The sequence below is a fragment of the Lissotriton helveticus genome, chromosome 3_2 (genome assembly GCF_964261635.1).
Source record: "Lissotriton helveticus chromosome 3_2, aLisHel1.1, whole genome shotgun sequence".
Classification (NCBI taxonomy): Eukaryota; Metazoa; Chordata; class Amphibia; order Caudata; family Salamandridae; genus Lissotriton; species Lissotriton helveticus.
Window position 1 is genome coordinate 173,982,975 of NC_136062.1, and position 18,758 is coordinate 174,001,732.

The 18,758-nt window shown below is 46.0% G+C and overlaps 1 protein-coding gene across 10 annotated transcripts in view; it reads left to right on the forward strand.

Annotated features, from left to right (window-relative positions):
- Window positions 1-18,758, forward strand: part of LOC144826538 (uncharacterized) — a 1,868,758-nt gene that overhangs the window by 609,033 nt on the left and 1,240,967 nt on the right. For 5 of the 10 annotated variants that reach the window (XR_013609839.1, XR_013609840.1, XR_013609841.1 and 2 more), the window contains exons 4-5: window positions 6,222-6,382; window positions 7,189-7,311. The exons of 4 other annotated variants lie outside the window; for them this stretch is intronic. The gene's annotated coding sequence lies outside the window, so the exon portion shown is untranslated. The remainder of the gene's footprint in view (window positions 1-6,221; window positions 6,383-7,188; window positions 7,312-18,758) is intronic. One more of the 10 variants, XR_013609844.1, reaches the window with a different exon arrangement.

The window sequence follows — 18,758 nt, forward strand, 5'->3', positions numbered from 1 at the left end:
GCATCATAGAGTGGAGTATCGTGGAGTGAAGTGTCGTAGAGTGGAGTGTAGTAGAGTGGCCTAGAGGGAAATGGTGTAAAGTACAGTGGTGAAGAGTAGATTGGCATAGAGTGCATTGGTTTTAAGTAAAGTGGAATAGAGTGCATTGGCATACAGCACAGTGATGTAGAGTGGCATAGAGTAGAGCTGTGCAGAGTAGATTGCAGTGGTGTAGAGTGATACTACAGACAGAAGTAGAGTAGCGTAGACTGGAGTGGAATGGTGCAGAGTGGAGTAGAGTGGTGCACAATGGAGTAGAGTGACATAGAGTGGAGTGGTACAGGGTAGAGTTCAGTGGCATAGATTTCAGTGGCATATAGTGCAGTGGTGTAGAGTGCTGTAGTGTGGCGTAGAGTTGAGTAGTGCAGAGTAGAGTGCCGTGGCATAGAGTACAGTCATGCAGAATAGAGTGTTAGTGTGCAGGGTTGCAGAGTGCAGTATCATGTGTGCAGGGTTGTAGAGGGCAAGCCCGTAGGGTGCAGGGTCATAGTGTTTTGCAGAGTACAGTGTTGCAGGGTAGAGGGGTGCAGAGAGCAGTGTATTAGAGTACAATGGTGCTGGGTAGAATAGAATGGTGTAGCGTGCAGTGATGTAGAGTGCAGTGGTGTACAGTGACATCACATGCAGTGGTGTAGAGTGCAGTGACATAGAGTAGAATGTTATAGAGTATAGTGCCATAAAATGCAGTGGTCCAAAGTAGTACATTAGTTTTTGAGCTAAGCAGTGTAGAGTGCATTGGCTTAGAGTGCAGCGGTTTAGAGTGCAGTGGCATAGAGTAGACTGCTGTGGTGTAGAGTGGAGTAGAGTGGCGTAGACCATAGTGTCAAAGAGTGCACTGGTGCACAGTCGATGAGAGTGGCGTGGAGTCCATTGGCATAGAGTGCAGTAAAGTACCGTAGAGTGGTGCAGAGTAGAGAAAAGTTAAGCAGAGTTGAGTGGCATAGAGTAGAATGGCATAGGTTTATAGTGGCAGAGAGTGCAGTGATGCAGAGTAGAGTGTCGTAGAGTGCAATAGTGCCGATTAGATTGATGTAGACTGCATTGGTGTAGAGTGCAGTGACGTAGAGTGGTGCAGAGAAGAGTGAAAGTGCAATGGTGTAGAGTAGATTGGTATTAAGTGCAGTGGCGTGAGTTTGTGTATTGGTTACAAGTAAAGTGATGTAGAGAGCATTGGTGTAGAGTGTAGTGGCATAGAGTGCAGCATGGACTGCAGTGGCATATCGTAGATTGTTTAAGAGTAGATTGAATTGCAGGGTAGAGTGGACTGGTGCAGAGTAGACTGGAGTGGTATCGAGTAGTGGTGTAGAGTGCATTGGCATAGAGTGCAGTCTGTCAGAGTGGAGTGGTGCGGTGCAGAGTGGAGTGGCCTGACTGGAGTGGTGTTGAGTGCAGTGTCACAGAGTGCAGTGGTGCACAGTAGATTAGAGGGGCGTGGAGTGTATTGGCATAGAGTGCAGTAGAGTGGCATAGAGTGGTCCAGAGTAGAGTAAAGTTCCACAGATTCAAGTGGCATACAGTAGAGTGGCATAGAGTTTAGTGACAGAGTGCAGTGCTGCAGAATAGAGTGTCGTAGAGTGCAGTGGTGTAGAGTAGAGTGGTGTAGAGTGCATTGGTGTATAGTGCAGTGCGTAGAGTTGTGAAGAGTAAAGTGACAGAGTGCAATGGCGTAGAGTGCAGTGTCATAGAGTAGAGTATACTGGCGTACCACGCAGTGGTGCAGAGTAGATTGGTATGGAGTATGTTGGTTTTGAGAAAAGTGATGTAGAGAGCATTGTTATAGACTGCAGTGGCATAGAGAGCAGCAGTATAAAATTGAGTGGCGTACTGTGGAGAGGCGTGGAGTGGATTGGCATGGAGTGGAATAGAGTGGCATTGCCTGCAGTGGCACAGAGTAGATTATTTCAGAGTAGAGTGAAGTGGCGTAGAGCTCAGATCTATGGAGTAGATTGTCAGAGTGCAGTGGTGCAGAGTAGATTAGAGTGGCCTAGAGTGGATTGGTATAAAAGACAGTGACCTAGAGTGGAGCAATGCAGAGTAAAGTGGCGTAGAGTTCAGTGGTGGAGACAGCATGGTGCAGAGTAGAGACATGTAGAGTGAAGGGACATAGAATGGAGTGGTGCAGAGTAGAGTGGAGTTGTGCAGGGTAGAGTGAATGGCATAAGAATGGAGTGATGCATAGTAGAGTGGTGTACAGTGCATTTCATAAAGTAGAGTGCTGCAATGGCATAGAGTGCATTGGCCTAGAGTGCAATAGAGTGGCCTAAACTGCAGTGGCTTACAGTGCAGTGGCGTAGAGTGCTGTCATGCAGAGTGCAGTGTTGTAGAGTGTGCAGTGTCGTAGAGTGATGCAGAAAATTAACGTAGAGTACAGTGGTGCAGAGTAGAATAGAGTGGCATACAGTGCAGTGACACTGAGTCCAGTGGAATACGGTAGAATGTTGTACAGTATAGTGCCAAAACATGCAGTGGTGCAAAGTAGTTGGCATAGGTACAGTGGCATATTGTGCATTGGTTTTGAGTAAAGTAGTGTAGAGTGAATTGACATAGAGTGCAGTGGTTTTGAATAGAGTGACATAGCGTACAGTGCAGTGGCATAGAGTGGCGCAGCGTACAGTGCAGTGACGTAAAGTGAAGTCGAGTCGAGTGCAATGGCATAGAGTGCAGTGGTATATAGTAGAATGTTTCAGAGTAGAGTTAAGTTGCGTAGAGTGCATTGGCATAGAGATCAGAAGAGTGGTGTAGAGTGGTGCAGAATAGAGTGCAGTGGCACAGAGTAGAGTGTTGCAGAGTAAAGTTGCGCAAAGTAGAGTGGCATAGAGTTCAGTGGTAGAGAGTGCAGTGCTACAGAGTAGAGTGGCGTAGTGTGCAGTGCTGTAGAGTCGAGTGATGTAGAGAGCAGTGAGGCAGAATAAAGTGACGTAGAATGCAACAGTGTAAAGTGGCATAGAGTGCAGTGGCATAGAGTAGAGTGTAGTGGAGTACAAAATAGTGGTGCAGACTAGATTGGCATGGAGTGCAGTGGTCCAGAGTGTATTGGTTTTGAGTAAAGTGATGTAGTGCTCATTGGCGTAGAGTGCAGTGGTGTGGAGTGGTGTGGAGTGGCACAGAGTGCAATAGAGTGGTGTTGACTGCAGTGGCAGAATAGACTGTTTCAGAGCAGAATGAAGTGGCGTAGAGTGCAGTGGTATAGAGTAGAGTGTCATAGAGTGCAGCGTTTCAGAGTAGATTAGAATGGCTCAGAGTTCAGTGGCTTAGAGTTCAGTGGTGTAGAGTTCAGTGGCGTGGAGTTCAAAGGTGTAGAGTGGCATAAAGTAGAGTGGCAGAGAGTGCTGTATGCAGACTATACTGTTATAGAGTGCAGTGGTGTATAGTAGAGTGGCATGTAGTTCACTGGTATGGAGTGCAGTGATGCAGAGTAGAGTAGCATAGAGTGCAGTGGCAAAGAGTAGAGTGGTATAGTGAGCAGTGGTGTACTGAGCAGTGGCACAGAGTACAGTGGTGCAAAGTAGAATAGAATTCAGGGACGCAGAGTAGAATAGAGTGGCGTAGAGTGCTGTGGCCTAGAGAATAGTGGTGTAGAGTGATTTGGTACAGAGCTGATTGGCGTAGAGTGCATCGTTTTTGAGTAATGGTGCAAAGTAGAATAGAGTGCAAGAACGCATAGTAGAATAGAGTGGCGTAGAGTGCTGTGGCCTAGAGTATAGTGGTGTAGAGTGATTTGGTGCAGAGCTGATTGGCATAGAGTGCATTGGTTTTGAGTAAAGTGGTGTGAAGTCTAATGGCCTAGAGTGTAGTGGCACAGAGTGCAGTATTGCAGAGCAGGATGACATAGAATGGAGTGGTGCAAAATGGTGTAGAGTGCAGAGGATAAGAGTGCAGTGATGAATCATAGAGTAATGTGAGGTAGAGTGCATTGGCATAGAGTAGAGTACAGTGGTGCAGAGTAGAGTGCAGTGACGCAGTGTGGACTGGAGTGGAGTAGTGTGGAGTGGTGCAGAGTAAAGTGCAGTGGCGTGAAGTGGTGCAGAGTAAAGTCGAGTGGATAACATGGAGTATGCATGGTGTGATAGCACACTGGCATTACAGACAACAGATCTTCAATTGAAATGACCATTGCATTTGCACTCACTTACAGTTTTACTGATAAAAGTGTACCGAGAACAAACGATAATGTGTGGAAAGGTCTTCAGTCAATGTATTGTGATCGTCAGCTCAGTTCATTTACAGACATTTACATGTTGTTGTGTGCTAGAAAGGAAAAACATCTGTAGAGCCTTCCTCAAGTGGACCTACACTAGTCAGCATGATGGTCACATAAATCCTATCACTGTGAAGTCAGAGAAAGAAAAATAAACACCAAGCTCCTTGAAAGACACACCCTGACATGTGTACTCTGTCTTTGAATGCACAACAGATGTGACAAGATAGGAACACGTTTTAGTGTTTTCTTATCCAGCCTAGGCATTTTGCAGCAGTTCCATCTTTTTGGTTGGTCTGTGTTTTGAAAGGATTTCAAATCCAAATCCTTGTCTTTAGATTATCCTGTAATCAATTCAGCGATCACTTAAAAAGGAAGTTGTTTTTTTCTTTTTTTTGTAATCCTCAAATTTCCCAAATCCTCATGCCTAAAATTCACTTCCTAATTTGATGCTGTTCCGTCTTCTAGCTCTCCTAAAGGAATTCATATAAAAGGAGTCATTTCATCTAGATGGATGCATCGCACCATCATTCTTCCACCACATTGCTCATTCCAAAAGGCTTCTGTCCTCCTATTCTTTGTGCTACATCCTGCTTCTTCCTGCTAGTCTGCCAGAATTCATAGAAGTATTTGCTAAATTCAGATTTTTTTCCTCCAAGAAAGAAGTTTTCATTAGTCTGCTTACCAGCTTCTTGCTATTCCAGTTTCCCATTCTGGATTTATGGGTAGAATTGGAAAGCTTTAAAGGCCTGTTTACAGAAAGCCAGTTCGTGGAAGAATACAGTAAACAAAGTTTGGGCACCGGGAGGGACACACTCGATCTGGGCAGCCTAAAGCAAATAAAGCCAGCAAATTGAAAGCCAGAAAATGTGAGTCACAAACCACAAAGCCAATGGTAAACAATGGGCTGAATGCATTCCTAGATCATTTTTCTGAATGTCTCCAAGATGTCTTTAGCAAACCAGACAGCTAGACTGGTAGGTTGCGACCTAAAAAGGGCAGAAATCAATGGCCCTGACCTATTTAGAGAGCAATGGGTTTCCCAACTGTAGCAGTTTGGCATGCTTGAATAATGAGCATTTTCGTCCCTGATCCATTCACACTTTTAATAGGGCAGCAGGGTGGTGGATATCCACAAATTGCTTTTCTTATAGTGGTGCCTGGTTGTTTGTGCAGGTTGTTTTATCTATCGCCACCTTCGGACATGGTAAACATATACAAAAACAATAGCAGGAATATAAATTACAAAAGGGGCAGTAAGAAGAGTTGGATTGTGCATCAGTGGGTGTATCTCATTAGGTTGGTGAAGCAGCCACTCTTTTTGAAGTGTGAGAGCTCAGAAGACATGACAACAGTAAGAAAGTCCCGAGATTTTCAGACAGAGATGAGGGATAAGGCCTCCTTCTAGCAACCACTGGCTTATTCATATTTTATAGACTAATAATAACAATAGGGTTTGGGAAGTTATACATTTACATGTGGAGGTAGGAAACATTCCCCTTTCAGTTGTGGCTGTAGTTTCTCAAGTTCACAACAGGCAAACTTTTATGTACTCTGGCCTCCATATCCAGCCAACGGGATGTTATGTCTAGGTAGGACTGCTCTTTTGGCTGCAGTGGAGTATATTGCACCTGCTGCTGCTTGCAGTTGTGTATGTGTGGGCGTGTTTCATTTCAGAAGCACATAGTGAGACGTTGTTCACCTCACAGGCCCAGGATTATAATACTTCCAGTATGCTTATTTGGCAGTGACAATATGTTCATCATCTATGCACTTGGTGCTTTCTTATCCGAGCCTGGGCATTTTGCCCCAGTTCCATCTTTTTGGTTGATTGTTTTTAAATCCAGATCCTCCTCTTTAGATTTTCCTATAATCATTTCTGCGATCACTTAAAAATTAAGTTTCTTTTTTTGCAATCTTCCAAATTTCCCAAATCCTCATGCTTGAAATTCACTTCCTTTTTTGATGCTGTTTTGTCTTCCAGGTCTCCTCAAGGGATGTATGTTAAAGGAGTCATTTCATCTAGATGGATGCTTCACGCCATCATTCTTCTACCACATGGCTCATTCTAGAAGGCTTCTGTCCTCCTATGCTTTGTGCTACATCCTGCTTCTTCCTGCTTATAGTCTGCCAGAATTCATAGAGGTATTTGCTGAATTCAGATAATTTTTCTTCAAAGAGACTGAAGGTATCCTTTGTCTTCTTACCAGCTTCTTGCTATTCCAGTTTCTCATACTGGATTTAGGGGTAGAATTGGAAAGCTGAAATATTCCAGTTTCTTATGCTGGATTCTGTGGTGGATATGGAAGGCAACCAGCCTTACGGTCGAGTCAAGAGGCATTCCATAACTCAAGTCAGACAACCAGCTATTGCAATGAGAGGCAGCAGGTAAAGCAGTGCTGCACTGGTGAATCTTCACTGTCAGACGTCCTTCCCCTTAGGGTGGGACTTCCGGTATTGAGGAAACACTACCATGTGGTAGTCAACCAAGGTTCTGAGTAGCAGTGGGAATGCTTCTCGCTGTTGTGTAAGCCCCCTTATCCTCCACACATTTCTAAAAATGTTGTTGGATTTGCCCTTCACAAAGTTTTACAGTAAATGTACAAAGTTTACAACTATTCTTATCCATACTCAATAGGTATATTTCTTCCAGAAGTGCAGTGAGAGGCAGACATTAATACATCCAGTCACTGTCAAGATAACAGAGTTTGTAGAACTAAGTATTTTAGTCTCTAAAACTATGTTGGGGATGCCATTTAACATTGTCACTTTGAGTGCTTATAGCCTTCATTTGGTGGTACCAGTTAGCAAGACGTTATGATGGTCAGTACTGTTTAAGGTAGAGCCTGAAAGACTTGTTTATATCTTGCTTGCATTAAAAGATGTAATTGTATTAATGTCCTTAGTTAATATTATGCACTTTTGATAGTATGTTTGATATGATCAACCAGATGTGGAGTCTGCTGTTAAGGACGAATCCCAAAGATGATGATGCCATATTCACCAGCACAAGTGCATTTACTGCTGGAGTGATGGAGCAAGCCAATTGTGTATCAGGGAACTATCTACAGAAGGTAAAATTAGCCGAATCTAAGCTTTGGAAGTGCCGTATTGAATTGGTTTTTATGTAGTTCTTTCCGTACACCTTGCGAGGCCTAAAGCAGTTCTGACTGGGTTTGTGTTGTGACATCCATGATTTGAATTGTTGTAAATCTTTTTCAAGAAATTTGAAATCTTCAGAAGAATTGACCTAAGGGCGGAGCTAGGTGCCATGAGCTTATAGGGCATAATCAATTCCAAGATTGCGTAGGAGTTCACTCAGGATAGAACAATGATGGTCTTGTTGAACCACGAGTGGCACAGGGTTAAAAGAGAGAGCAGTGGTTTCTCAATGTGGATTTCCATTTTCTTGGTTAACAGAGATGAGAGCCCTTTCACCATGGAGAGTGTTTTGGCAGGTGAAGGAGCATTTCATTGTCAATTATGTGAAATGCCTTGAAGGACGAGGAAACCAGACCAGACTGTCCAAAAAATAATACTACAGCAGGGTTGCAGTTTCTGTGCAGTGGCCTGGCATGAAACCAACCTGTTTGGAGGTAACCTATTAAATTATTCTCACATGTATGGTTTTTCAGTTGATCTGCTGTACAGTTCTCTAACAATTAACTGTTCAAGAATGATACAGATGGACCTGTAGTTCTTTAGTTCTGACATTTCACACACTGTTTTTTAAGTAGACGGTTTATATGCCTGTTTTTAGAGTCATGTAGTAACCTGAAGCTCTGATCAAGGGAGGCATTAATAATGTTGAAAGATGATTCAAGTGCTCCCTGAGTTTTATTTTAGTAATGCAGCGGAGATTGGGTCACCCATGAAGGATGACGTGTACTTAGGATGGAAAAATGAAAAATGAAAGTAAGTGGAATTCAGAAGTAAAAGAAGATGATATATACATTTCAAAAAGTAATGGACTTTATGAAATTGTGACCAGAGTTTTCGAACTAGTTTCAATACCATTGCTTTTATTTAGTGAATCGTTAGTGAGATTGCTAAAGAAAAATCCACCAGTTTTGCCAAAGATTTCTTGGCATTTTAAAAAGGAATGGGCCTTATGAAGTTGTGACCAGAGTTTGTGAACTGGTTTTATTACCCATTGAATTATTACTGAGATTGGTTAAAGAAAATACACTGTTTTTCCAATGATTTCTTGAGGAGGGGCAGGCTTTTCGGCACACTATTAAAGTATTGGATTATTTCTGGAGTGCCCCTTCAGAGAGTCTTGCTCAATAGTTACTTTTAGGTAACTTCCCACTCAAAAATGCAGTATTTGGCCCCATTTGTACATTCTTTTGTTCTGGCGAGAAGCCTCTCCACTCCCTGAAGTAATTAAGCTCATTTCCTTCATTTGTTTACTGTGCACAGTTCTTAGTATTTACACACTGCTTCTCTGTCAGACTTCACCAGTCAACACACTTCACACCTTCTCAACGTGCCACCCACCCCATACCCACTTTGTTGAAAGTTCAAACTACAAGTGACTCCTTATTTTAGTTGGAAATTATGCTTTAAAATGCACTCTTTCCGCCCAGTTTTGCAAACGTTTCTTCGGACAGCGTATGAAACACCATGGAACATGTCCAGCTCACCCCGTTTGCTCACTCAGTGTGTGCAAGTAGTACCAGGTATTTAACACCGCCTTTGTAAAACTTCACCGAGAGGACCATACTACGAATGATATATATTGTATGGACACAAGAGTTTGGATAGTAAAAACGTGCTCTGTACGAGTAGGCCTTACCGGTGATCTTATACTTCTACTTTACATTGCTTTTCAGAGACTGGACATTTGATTTTTTTAACTAATACCCTGCGCTTGTGTGACAGACTGCACGAGTAAGGTGAGCAGATATGAGACAAGCTTGAGTAACTAGGATATGTGGAAGACTATTGGATTACCCCACTTTGAGGTAATAATAACTAGGGTTTTGATGCATTTTTAAAATTGGACGATCAGATGCTTGGAGGTTCCTTAACTACAAGTCGAGACTCGAATTATTATATATTGGGGAAGCAGGCACTATAATGATAGTTCTCAGTCGTGGTTGGCCTATAGATTTTCTTTTCTATCTTTAGGCTCGTTTACCCTTTACTGGTTTCTTTACCGTCTTGGTTCTATTAAGGGAGTGTGCCACTGGCATATAGATTTATTATGCAATCAAGGATAGAATGTGAAGAACCTGAATAACCCACTTACAGGAGCCGTCGTCTGCAGGAGGAACTCAGATTTATTCAAATAGCCCGGGCTATGGAACAGAGTCCCAAGCTCATTAGAAGCAAGAAAGAGGAGGCTGTTACTTTACCCCGCAGCTTACAAGCCTTTTATACTTTTTCATTCCAGTCTTTTGGCTGTTAGTCCATTGTTCAATCAGGGCAGTTGATAACCAGATCCAGACGATGCTTGTAGATGGTGACCTGGTCAAGGCTTGGTACACAAATCATTGTTCACTCAGTTTGATCAAAGCTCGGTCTCTCAGGTTATTGTTCACTCAGCTTGATCAAAGCTCGGTCTTTCAGGTCATTGTTTAATCACCCTGATCAAGGCCCAGCAGTCAGACCATTGTCCAGATAACCTGATCACGGTGTCAAGGATGTTTACCAGGCTGGGAGCAGGAGATGGAAAACAAATCATTTACACAGAGTTTGAGTGTCTCATGGCTGTCTGTTGAACTGCAAAGAACAGGGGGGTTGGGTGTGTAACAGTTCCTGGGCAGAAATGCAGGCTGCAAGATGGTTTTGTCGTGTCAGTTAGAATTTTCCCAGGCATCAGCAGAAATGACCAGGTGGGTCATGTGGAAGTGTTTGACATGAGATGGCAATGAAAAAACAATGGAGTCTCGGTACAAATGATGCCGATCAGAAGAACACTTTTCCTCAGACCATTGAGTGGCAAATACTTTAAAAAATGTCAATGTTCATAAGGCCATCAGTTTCTTGTTGGAGCATCATCATCATCATATTGGTGTTGTGAATGTTAGAGGGGGGAGATTTGATGGTCTGGACACACATTGTACAGAGCACTGGCAGGCACTAAAAGCACAAACAGCAGGAGACCAGGACAGTTACTCCCAAGGCAAGGAAGATGAGGACTCTCCACCCGCACTGGGTAAGGAGGCCCCAGATCCAGCCTGTGAGGGACCAGTTGCCTTCATCCAGATGAATTTCGGAAGAAAGGCGATGCAGACGTTGGATGGCTCGTACACTGTAGGTGCGTTGTCTGGGATGTACACGCAGCAGCTGGAGCCGATCAATTTACACACACCACCACGATCAGCAAGGATGACATCTAGGACCATGCGGTTCTGAAGCGTTATAAGGCGGTCCGCCTATAGATCTGCAGTGATGTTGGAGAGGGCACCAGCTGTTACTGTGATGGTGGCTTCAAGGACACTGGTCAGTCCTCGTACAGCCCGACTATTTGCCATGGGGCCCCAGAAAGGAAGGAAACCTTTAAAGAAGTCCCCTGTTTCCTGGCCTGTTGTTTCCTCGGCTACTATGACGCCCCTACGTGAACGGCGCAGAGCGCCCTTCATTGACAGGTGGTAACCCCCATGAGTAGAATACGTTGGTGGAAGGAAGAAGGCCAGATAGCAGGTACCAGACCAGTTACGGGGGAGCCAAGTGTGGGCGGCAGTGCCACTGATGAAATAGGTGTTGGGGGATGCCACCAGCTTCGGAAGAGATGTAGAGTTTAAAGTTTTTGTGATATCACAAGTACTGGTACCAACTTTCTTAGTCCCTAGGCCATGGATGCAGACACGGCCTTGTACATTTATGACATTCACAGTGTCTCGTTCATTGGGCAGTATCCTTCTTGTGCGGAATCTGGAAAATGTTCGTCGAGTGGTTGAGTTGAACACTACCATCTCAATGAGTTCATCTGGTGGTAGTAGCAATGTGGATGAGCTGTTCGGGCAAAAAGGAGCATGGGCATGGCCAGATCTGTTCCGCCAGAAGTCATCCCGAAATGTTCCAAGTGCAGAATTGGCAGTACCATTAACAGTGTAGGCCTCCTGTATCAACATCCACCATGCAAGACAAGACCCAGAGATAGAAAAGGGATAGGGAAAGAATGGGACAGGGTGTATCATGGAATGCGGCATCAGTCCACAAACCCAGCAGTTGGAAGTGTTCATGATCAGCTGGTGATGATGCAACATTTGGATGAAGGTTTTGTTGAAGAATTCTGCACGGCGGGGTAATTCGTTGGCTGGTAGAGTGAAATACTGGTTTTCTGCAGGAGTCGGGGTAGGAGTTGGTGAGGTAACAGGATAGTAGATTAGTAACAGCCAACCAAGGATAGACAAGATGAGGCAGACAAACAGCGTCACCACAGTGGCCATGAAGCATTTACTATATCGGAGACTGACATATTGTTTTTGGATTCGGGTGTTTTGGACGGCAGCCATTGTGCTAAGCCAGGGACCTCTTGTGGGTGTCTGTGATTGGTGGTTGCTTCACTGGGTGCAGGTGCCAAGAGCCCTATGGCGTACCTTAGTCTGACACGCCAGCACTACTCTCAGCCGGGGAAGATCACAACCCTACAGCCTATAGGCACTTGGGGAAGTCAAGGACAAGCCTTGCCTCGGGGGCGCAAGTTATATTGGTCGGAAGTAGGGACAGTATGGTCAGGAAACAATTGTTCTTGGTGTTGAGCAGAGTTAAGGGAGGGTTCCACCCTTCCTTTCAGTATGCTGTCACTCTCTGCTTCCGTTGATGTAGAATGCAGTCTGGCATCGCTGAATGGGACAAATGTCGGGACTGTTTCTGTTTCTGAGTCTCCTTGTCCTTCCTCACCCACTGATCATAGGGGAGGGGCAGAGGCACACGCCTGCAGTGAGACAAATGCACCCAATTTTTCTGACCTTCTTCTTTCACGGCGGTGCGGGCGGCCAGTAACACCTGACGGGGCTGTGTCCAGCAGAGCTCGAGGGTCTTAGTCCGTTGAAAGTTCCTTACTAAGACATATTCCCCAGGTTGGATAACGTGTCCGGGGCCCTTGCTTTTGTGAGGTTTGGCCTCATGCACCTGGTGATAAAGAGTATGAAAGGTATTAGTTAGACTTTACAGATAATCAGTTAATACGGGGTATTCAACATCAGACATTTTCTTAGGCCATGGGACAGCCCATACATTGGCAGGCCTCCCGAACACAATCTCATGGGGGGATAGCCCTATTCTTGTGTGGGCCGTTGTTCTTGTAGACAATAGGGCCAAGGGCAGAGCATCAACCCAAGTGACACCTGTCTCGGCTACTATTTTGGCCAATTTAGTTTTTAGGATGCCATTGTAGACCTCCACTAGACCTGCTCACTGGGGGTGGTTAGCTGCATGAATTTTTTGTTTTATACCCAATGCTGTACAGACATATTCCATAATTTGGGCCTTAAAGTGTGTCCCGTTGTCACTCCAGACCAAGCGGGGCAAACTGAATCGTGGGAGGTATTTTTTTAATAGCACTATGGCGGTAGTGATGGCGGTGCAGTCTTTGACTGGGTAGGCCTCCACCCATCGGCTGAAGGTACAGACCACCACCAGGACATATTTCAAATGGTTACATATGTCCATCTGGATGTAATCCATTTGGAGGACTTCAAAAGGGAAGGTAGGAGAAAAGAACCCTCCCTTAGGGGTAACTGTGCCTTTTCCTGGGTTATACATTAGGCAAATCATTCATGTTTTAACCAGTTTTGCAGCATATGCTGGTATCTTAGAGTTGTACCATGTAGGTTCCAACAGTTTACATATCACGTTTGCACTAATGTGAGCAGGACCATGGGCCATCATAAACACTGGTAGCACATGACTGTCAGTTAACATCCATTGTCTTTCCATAGTCATACGGACCCAGCAACCATCACTTCCCTCCTTTGCTAATTGCTCCTTCAACACCCTTAGTTCCTCAGGAGTAGTATGGGACTGAATATCAATCACACTCTGTACTGTGTTTTCAACCATGCCCTCGTCTTTCACCCACCTAGCAGGACCTCCTACATACATTCCTTCCCTTTTCCTAAGAGCTGTTTGTCTGGCCGTCTGGTCAGCCAGGGCCTTGCCTTTCCCAACATCATCTGTCACTTTCTTATGGGCCTTACATTTTATAATGCCCACCTTTCTGGGGATTGTCACAGAGTCTAACAATTGGTGAATTAGGGGTCATGTTGAATCTTGGTCCCATGGGAAGTAAGGAAATTCATTTCTTTCCATAACCTCCCGAAGTTGTGGGCCACCCCGAAGGAATATTGGCTGTCAGTATAAATATTTACCGTCATCCCTTTGCTTAACTCACAGGCTCTAGTGAGGGCCACTAATTCTGCTGCTTGAGCAGAGCACTGAGGAATCTGAGCTGTTTCGACTACTTGTCCTAATGTTGTGAGGGCGTAGGCGGCTGAGGTGTTACCATCTGGCCCTCTGAGACATGATCCGTCCACATTCGGTGTACCTTCTGGTTCTGCTATCGGGGTATCCTGTAAGTTAACCTATCCCTTCGTCTCCTCCTCTGTCCTTAATAAGCAGGCATCCTGAGTATCCAGTGGGAGTAATGTGGCGGGGTTTAGTACAGTGCATCTTTTGATGTTAATGTGGCTGGCAAAGAGTGTCAGATCATATCCTGTGAGTCGTGCGCTAGTGAGGTACTGTGTCTTGGTGTTATTAAGGAGGGTATCTACAGAATGGGGGACCATCAGAGTCAGGTGGGAGTTCAAGACGATCCCCGCACTCTGACTGACCATGAGGGCGGCCGCAGCAGTCGCCTGTAGGCATCCTGGGAGAGCCCTTGCAACAGGATCTAAAGTGGCTGAAAAATAGGCACATGGCCGATGGTGACCTCCGAACATCTGGGTCAAGACAGCTCAAGCACAGCCGTCTGTCTCATGTACAAAAAGAAAAAAATGTTTGCTATAATCAGGAGTACCAAGGACTGGAGCAGTACACAGAGCCCTCTTTAAATCTTGGAAGGCCTGTGCATGCTCTCTAGTCCATGGAAAGGAACTGTCTGATATGTCTTTAGTGGTGAGGGCAAGAAGAGGTTTCACCATGGCCGAAAAGTTGGAAATCCACTGTCTACAGTATGAGGTTAGGCCTATGTAGGCTCGCACCTGCTTTTGTGTTCGTGGGGCCGTCATAGCATTGATAATGGCTACACGATCAGCGGTGAGCTGCCTTCACTCCTTCGAGAGGAGATGACCTAAATAGGTCACCTTCTCTTGACAAAACTGAAGCTTTTTCAAAGAGACTTTGTGATTATGGAGGGCAAGGTGGCGTAACGAACAGAGAGTAGCTTCTTTACATGCCGGGGCAGAATTTGCAGCAATGAGGAGGTCATCTACATATTGTAATAGTGTGGAATTATCGGGGAGTTCCAAGGAATCTAGTTGACTTTTTAGGGCTTGACTATAGATAGTGGGGCTCTCGGTGAAGCCTTGAGGGGCGCGGCAGAATCTAAAGGTCCGCCCACCAAGGGAGAAACCAAAAAAATGTCTGCTGTCAGGATGTATAGGAATGCTGAAAAAAGCATTCTTCAGGTCTATGACAGAAAAGTGCGTGGCGTCAGAAGGGACCATCGTTAAGAGGGCTGTAATATCGGGGATAACAGGATATTAGGAGATTGTTATTTTGTTAAGGGCTCTTAGGTCAAATCTGTATATTTAAGGGGAGAGAGCATCTCCATTGGTCTTTTTCAGAACAGGAATAATGGGACTGTTACAGATATTGCCACGTGTTTCCTCCACTACGCCCTTGTCCATCAATTCAGATATTATTGTCAACAGGGCCATTTCTCCTTGCGCGGGTAGTCGATACCGCCGGAGGCGGGGAAGAAGTGCCTGGCTGGATGCGTACCACATGAAGGGATATGTTGAGACACCCTACATTAGTGTCTGATGATGCCCAGAGGGAGGAAGGTAAAGACTGCAACTCTGGTGGGAGGGAACCTGACAGGTACATATAGGAAGCTGCGGTGGGAGAAATTGTTAGGGATACACCTTGGGGACTACATGATATGGTCGCATACAGAGCTTTCAGTAAATCCATGCCTAACAAGCTTTCACTGCAACCTGTAGTAAGGACCAAGGGAGCGTCAACAGGGCCAATATCGAGAGGTAGGGGTTCAGAGACAGGGATAGTCACAGGTGTTCCTGCAAAACCCACGGAGACATTCATATTGCCAGAAAGGGGTGCCTCCGGGACTGACAGACGTGCAATAGAAGACCTGGTGGCCCCAGTATCCAAAAGAAAATTTTGATCGGTCCCCACAAGTGACATTTGAACATACGGGCCCCTTTAATCCACTGGAATTTTCTCTCTGGTAATACGCCTTTCCTGGCTGTCCTATGCTTGGTAGGAGCCTGTCTCATCAACTTCGTCATAATCATCATTGTAATAAGTGCGTGTGGCTTCATACCCATCAGACTTATTGGCCGGGCGCTGCCGGACGGGAGTATCATCCCTGGGCCTGCGTTCTTTATCCCGTGGATGGGGCTGGCCATGGTCCCTAGTCGGCCTCCCCTCCCTGGGAGCGCGAGGCCGAGTCTTCCCTGTTCGGATGTTTTCAGCTAATACGGGACACTCATCTATCCAATGGCTGTATCCCTTACAATAAGCACACTGATCTGTTTGGAGGGCTCCCGTATGTTGAGGGCTGGTGGGGGTAGACTGGCAAGTCCTCGAAGGGCGTTGGGGTTGAGGTCTGAAATTCCCACGGGCTTTGGGACCTCGGGGAGGGTAAGCCTGCTGCAGAAGTGCCCTAGTCTTAAGATCCCTAACATTCTTACTTTCCTTGTCTCTATCTTTATTCTCCCTATTCTCGTGATATTGTGCATAGCCAAGATACCAGTCATAGTTTGGGCAGACCACGTCCTTCAACTTTCTTAAGCCTGGCGGAGATCTCAGGAAGCAAGTTGCTGACAAACTTATCGACAAACACTGGGCCAGAACCTGGGGTCCGGGGATCCAAACCACTATGTCCCTTGTATTCTGTCTCGAAACGGGTAAAGAATTCAGCCACATTCTCATCTTTTCGCTGCCTACAGGCGTTTATCTTATCCCAGGTAATAACAGTTTCTGGCAAAAGTGTTTTCATAAACGTCATTATTTTACCGGGCAAAGTCAGGATGGCAGCTTCTGGTTTATTCCCTCCTACCCTTGCTCCTTCCATAGCCTCTAGGTCAGCCCATTTACCTCCCAATGCCACTTCATGGTCAGTATGTCGAATCTTGTCCCAAATTTCAGTGGGGACAACCGTACCAAAAAGTAAATCTATTTCCTCAAGAACGAGAGTACCTGCAGATATAATCTGACCTAATTCTCTGTAAAAGGCAGCCGGATTCTTCCGGGGATCTGGTAATTGTCCTTTTAACTGCATTACTTCTGACCTTTTCCAAGGAACATGAACCCAAAGCCTGCGCCAGTGTGCCTCAACAGCCCCTCGGCCATTATTTTGGGCATCGGTAAGTGCGTTAACAAAGACAGGGACCGCCTCTCTCATTGGCATAGCTGTTCCTAGAGGGGTGTTGGGAAAAGCGGTCATATCACGGTAAGCCATTAAAGCAGACATAGCGCCAAACATCCCCTCTCTCTGAACATCGCCTCTTTTTATTTGCGACCTAAGGTCCATTAATCCGGTGGGTATCTGTATAAGCGCATTCTCAAATATCTGCATGACCAGGGTACACATGTATTCCGCCCAGGTGGTCTGTTCCAGAATCGTTCATTGAGAGAAGGTGGACCAAATCTCTTTAAAGGCATAAATATTCCCGTTATTTATTCAACATTCACACTGTTCACCACGCTTGCTTGGCTTTCAAAAAAGTCAATAACAGCAGAATCATACAGAACAGACACCAGCGGGTTTTTAAAAACTCACCTCGCTTGCTTGGCTATTGCAAAAGTCAATAACAGCTTGGCTTTTGCAAAAGTCAATAACAGAATCATACAGACTTGGTGGGTGATCAGTCCACCCTTACCTTACAGGGGTAGTTCTCTTCTGCAGACGTAGGGCTGTGTCCTGCTCCAGAAATTATTTGCTTGGGGACTCCAGCGAGAACGCGAACATGTGGCCCAGACTGAATGGGGAGGAACAGCGGGTGAGTCGTTCGGCTAACCGGATTTCAAGAATCCCTCGGGTAGGGCGCCTCCGTCGGAGTCTCTCCGTGCACCTCCTCACATCCATGGGGCCTGACCTTCATGCTCATCAAGTCCACCATTTGAAGAACCTGAATAACCCACTGTGGAAAGGAAGTGGCCCTTACCTCTGCGGGATGACGTCCGAGCCTGAGGTCCCTGATCTCCGGGCCCGGCCATAACGCGTCCCTGTCAACCAGGACTCCTCCCCTCTCTCTCCCCGTACAGGAACCAGTGGCGACGCACGGAGAACCGGAAGCGGTCCCCCCTGACCCCGGAAGTACATCCCCGGAACACAGAGAAGCCGACAAACCGGAAGGGAGAGCGTTCCGAGCAGCAGACCCGTGGCAGGAGCCAGCAAGCAAAGAACCCGTGACGGAGAGCGGAGGCGAGTTTAAGAGCCGAGGCGAGGACGAGGAAGAGGACGTCTGGTACAAAGACTGGTGGAGTCCTCAGGAGGTGGCTGGAGAGCGGCCGCAACTCGCTGGAGAGTTGCGGCGGGGCACATGAGTACGCTGTTATCTATTCTCCGTGCTCCCAGTGTAGATAGTTGTAAAGTAGTGTAACTAGAACCTCACCTGATAGACCACCGAACCACTGTATATTATAGATAACCCTACCACTCGCACTCTATATTGTATAGAGGCCATTGCACCTTCCCTTCACGATATCACCCTCTTTTCCCTCCTCTTTCTTGTACTCCCCTTCTTAGCCCTCCTTACCGTCCCGCCCCCACATTTCGTTTTCCGAACCTTCACAACCCGGTGTCGGTGACAGTACTCAAACGGTCCTACGCTAAAGGACTAACGGCCCTGTACTTTCTCTCCTTTGTATATACCTCCGAGGGACACCGGTACACATCCCAGGACAAGACGACCCCAGCCCAGCAGGGACCCTCACCCGACGACCCCAGCCCAGCAGAGAACCCCCTCCAGACGACGCCCACCCACCGGAGGACATCAGGGACCTACCGAACATTGTTTGTTTTCCCTGGAACTTTCTTTCCATACCCTGCAAAGTCAATAAATCTCGCTGATCATAGCGCACTACATTTGGCCTCCCCACCTGTTCTTCCGGTCCGCCCAAACCCCTACTCCACACCCACTTACTGGGCCTAGGTGGCGGGGGAACTGCCCAAGTCTTCCATGCCCTCCATACGTAGTAAAAGGAGACACAGGAGCCTTCGTCTGCAGGAGGAACCCAGATTTATTCAAATTGCCCGGGCTATAGAACAGAGTCCCAAGCTCATTAGAAGCAAGAAAGAGGAGGCTGTTACTTTATCCCGCAGCTTACAAGCCTTTTATACTTTTTCATTCCAGTCTTTTGGCTGTTAGTCCATTGTTCA